We start from the raw sequence: 4,867 nt of genomic DNA, 5'->3' as shown, positions 1-4,867 counted from the left end.
TGAAAGGGTTATTTTTTATTTCTAATAGGTGTAGAAAATCTAAGCTAGTTTGGACTGCTTGGCTCCATAATCCTTCTTTACCTTCTAGACAAAATTGCAAGAATGGTCCCTGTGGTTAGGTTGAAATTACCACTTTGGGCCAAACAGGTTTAGACTAGCATTCATGGTCCAAAGGTTTTCATTTTCTTGCCACTTTGGTCCAATTTACTTTAATCTTTTTTGTAATGACGATTTTGCCCTTGGATTTTGTTTGTTCAGTTTATTTATTTATATAAATACTTTTATAATTTAAGAAAAATAAAAAAGAAAATACATATCTCTTTCTCTCTCTCTCTCACACTCTCTCTCTCTCTCATACACACACACACACACTCTCTCTCTCTCTCTCTTTCTTCTCTCTCTCTCTCTCTCTCTCTCTCTCTCTCTCTTACGTGATTGTGTTCTTCCCCAAAATACACACATACACACACTGATGGAACTTCATTACTCCATCAACCATCTTGATGAAGCACAGGTTATTACCAAAGAAGACAAGTTCATCGTTACCAGTCGCCGCCCACAGCCACCGAATTGCCACCCATAACCACCAGTAAGGTAGCGTCACTGGAAACCACTCACAACTCCTCCCTTATGTTCTTGATTTCTTGTTGATCACCCTTTTTCACGTCACTATAAACCATCCTCTCGCCATCTCCCCATCTCTTTCCTTCATGCCTATCTCTCTTCCCTAATCAAACCTAAATTTCTATTTTGACCTAGATTTCTTCACCTTCATCTATAAAATCAAACCCCAAATTTCTATTTTGAAAGCTCTTACCTCCCTGCTCTCCCTCTTGTTAAGTTTGTTGGAACAGCAAGAAACGAAGCAGCAGAAGCCGATGGAGCAACCCCTGCCACCACCGACGCTGCTATTATGGAATCATCGTGGAACGAATCAGCAGAAGCCGCCATATCTTACTTCATATTCTTCATATCCTTTATATTCGGTTTCAAATTCTGCAATATTGATAACTAGGGTTTCGTGTTGTTCTATTTCAGATTCAGGTTGTTTGGGTTCAGTGTTAGTGATGGTAGGGGAAAGGACGAAAGGTGCTAGGAAGACCGACGATTTTTATGGAGAGTGAATTTTCCTTCGAGGTAAGGGTCTGGGTTTTGAGAAGATGTTTGTAATTTGAAGAATTGATGATTTGGGTCGGTGATTGATTCATCTTTTTCTGCTTCAACTTGTAGGGTTTCTGACTTTGAGTTATTTTGTTCTTGTTCTTAGGGGAAAGGGATGAAGATGGAAGTGGGTTTTAATTTGGAGGAAAAATAGCAGAGACTCTGATGTGTTTTTGATGGAGAGCTCGTTGAGGAAGATGATGGAAGAGAGGGTATGTTGGCTGTTATCGAGAGAGAGAGAGAGAGAGAGAGAGAGAAATATTTTCTTTTATTTTTTTTATATTTTTTAATTATAAAATAATTAAATAACAATGAGAAAAACAAAAAACAAATTGAAAAGGGCAAATCCGTCATTTTTATATTTTTTAAACTGTTTTGGACCAAAACCGCAACAAAATGATAACTTTTGGACTATTGGTGCTAGTCCAAACTTGCTTGGCCCAAAGTAGCAGTTTTGGACATACCACAGGGACTATTCTTGCAATTTTGTCTACCTTCTATTATGTTGTAATGTTTCTTTTTCTGGCTTTCTGCTAGTTTTTTATAAAATCTTCCGCCGTTCCAAAAAAAATCACACTTTGCAGCCTAAAAGAATGCACTTGAAGAAAAAGAAATGAAAACGACAAATGTTGGAACCTGGATGGACTGGAGCTGAAGCTAGGAGTTTAATGCAAAAAAAATTAAATCAAATACACATCCCGCGACATGGCATTATGAATACCACAGTGTGACATTGAGAAAGATCTCGATACTATACATGTAATAGAAGCTCGCGACGTGAGACATTTCTATTCACGTCAAGAGAGATGTCCTAAAAGATTCGTATGCGAGGAGAAACAATTTTCCTTGTTGAATACACATATGTACTGAATTCACATCTCGACACCCTATTGGTCACGACATGAGGATCGTTTTATGAAAACAATATATATATATATATATATATATATATATATATATATATATATATATATATATATATATATATATATATATATATATCGGTTGTTAGCTCGACTTGGAGGGGATTGGAGAGATATTCGAGAGATTTAAGTCGACTTTTGGGACAGAAAGCTATGAAAAACAACTCTTGGAAGGAGAAGATTGGAGATTAGGAGCTTTGAATATTGTAGCAAGAATTCACACAATACATCCGGTTTGTATTAGATTGATCATGGCTAGTATAATCTCTTATGTGTTTATATGTTTATTTTCTGCAATGGTGAGCTACATCCTTGGGCTTGTGTTTGAACCCTAACACTATGTGTTAGTTTCTTATTTATATGTATTTTATGAAGTTGTTTTAGCTTGTTTTTGGTTTAGCAATACCAAGCATGTTAAAAGTTCTAGTCTTTATTGCTTTGATTCAAGTTAAGTGTAGCTGAACGATCACTTTAACTACATGAATTTGTTTACCTAGTTGTTTATGATCATTAAATTGTTAGAGCTAGTGATTGAAAAATCATAGATTAGGTAATAAAAGTAATAACCTTAACTGTATTAGCGAACATAATTCTAACATAATTGTGTTTGATTATTTGTCTCGATCATAGATAATAATCTTAGATATATCTTACATGTCCCAATAATCTTAAATAATCAATTATGTGCTTACTTGTGTATGACCATTGCATAATAGTGCATGATTTTTTGAAAACATTAGGATATCGGATCAAGATTCTTAATAATATTTATAATGGTAACCAACCGAATTAGTCAATGTGTTGAAACTAACCATAGGAAAAGGGGGATTCAAATCTAAACGAAAGTGTCTTCATTTTCTTGATTACAATTGTCTATAGTTAAGTTTTTTGCTTAGTTTTGAGTTAATTAAGTAGTTAAGTTAATCTGAACTTGGAAAATCAGATAAAAAAACCCACTTTTAGTTATTGTTTTAGATTAATTTTTAGTAGTTATTTTATTAGCTAAATTTCGTTCGTTGTGATCGATACCCAACTTACTTATTTATATTACTAGCTAACTAGGTATACTGCCTATAAGAGCATTAGTAGATAATTTTAGTTAGGTTTATAAATTTAAAATTGATAGGTAAATTTGAACATTCACATCATGTTTTTGGCGCCGTTGCTGGGGAACGGCTAATTTTAGTTTTTAATTTAATTGTTTTAGGTTAATTAATCCTTTTTGTGTGGTAAAAACGACAAAAGTTAATTTTCTGCATTAAATAAAATTTTCTATTTTTAAAGTGTTCATGTCGTGAATAGGTGTTGTCACGACGTGAGAACAAACATTTTTTAGTTTTTCGTTTATTTTGTTTTAGTTCCTTTTTACGCATTTATTTTTTGTTTTAGTGATTTATGACCCTGAGGGTCCAGAAATCCAATAGTGACACCACTTAAAGATCCTGAATCGGATTTCCATAAAAAGAAGGTCAAAAATGTTGAAAAATCAAGTAGCACCTTCGAATTTCACAAGTTTGAAAGCTTTGAGAGAACTCCAAACAAGAAAAGAACTGGATACGAGCCAGGACCTAAAAGTGAATCGGAAGAAGAGGTCAAAATCGACGTCGAAGAGATGGAAGACATAATAACAATTACCAAGGAGGAGTATAAAAGGAGAGTGCGTATCCATAACAGTCATGATCTTGTTCCACCTAAAATTCCAACTGCAACGGGTTTTGATGTAACATCCGAGTCCATGTATGTTCTTGTTTGCTCCTTTGAGTTTAAATTTTTTGTGAAAGTGGTCCCCCATGTACATTGGGCATACGTTTGGTATGCTTAGCGTATATGTGCGCATGGAATTGGGGAACATAACCACGTACGTTGGGCGTACGTGGTGTACGCATGGTGTAGGGCAGGCAAGACCAAAACCTATTTTTTAGGGCATGAGCCTTATTTAAACAACATTATGGACTTTGGACACTCACCCTCATCAACCTCCGATGTTCTTAATGAGAATAAAATTCTCTTAGATCGATAGATTCAAACAGATATTAAAAGATAATGACAAGACTAGAAAACGATGAACACAAAGATGAATCAAACGTGTGTCGAATGATTAATATACTCTATCTCAGAAGAATTCAATGTGAATTGCTACTGTAGAGATAGGCTAGGGTTAAAGTACGATAAGAAAACCATAATCAAAGCGTTGTTTTCATATTGCATGCATGCACTATATATATACTAAACCCTAAACATATCACGGTTGGACAGCCCCAGACTGAGAAAACTAATGGACCGAACTACTAAGCCCAATGACGCAATCACTTGGACTCAACAATCTCCTCCTTTGCGTCAATTGGAGCGAGAGATCACTTCGTTTGAGCAATGGTTGTTTTCTTCACATTCTTGAATAGCTTCGGTTTGAGGGCAAGGAGAGTTTGAAGAAAGTTGATATACCACTGAAGCATATCCGAAAACAGCTTCCTGTCTGCATCACTGTTCTGATCACACTTGTATATGATTTCAAGAATACACTCCAAGCATGGTGTAAAGAACAAGTGTTTGTCAGAAAGAGCGAACAGGCATTTTTGACCTTCGCCCTGGTGAACATGACCGTGTGGAACTGTGGATCGATCTTTCCCTTCATCATCACATTGATATCGCTTACCTTTCCAATTGGTTTGATAGTGGGCTTCTTTCTCAGTGCAGAGGCGATCTCCTGGTCCATCTTCGCGACTTCAAGAATATAGCACACCATCATTTGCTTGATATAGTCAATGATAGGCTCATACTCTTGT

General features: G+C 35.6%; 1 long non-coding RNA gene across 1 annotated transcript; it reads left to right on the top strand.

Annotated features, from left to right (window-relative positions):
- Positions 1 to 422: 422 nt before the first annotated feature.
- On the top strand, positions 423 to 1,404 carry LOC122196001 (uncharacterized). The gene is made up of 2 exons (XR_006187183.2): positions 423 to 1,137; positions 1,268 to 1,404. It is a non-coding gene; the product is annotated as an uncharacterized LOC122196001 (long non-coding RNA).
- The last annotated feature ends 3,463 nt before the right edge of the window (positions 1,405 to 4,867 follow it).

This window comes from Lactuca sativa, chromosome 9 (assembly GCF_002870075.4).
Source record: "Lactuca sativa cultivar Salinas chromosome 9, Lsat_Salinas_v11, whole genome shotgun sequence".
NCBI lineage: Eukaryota > Viridiplantae > Streptophyta > Magnoliopsida > Asterales > Asteraceae > Lactuca > Lactuca sativa.
This window is presented reverse-complemented; position numbering and strand designations above follow the sequence as displayed.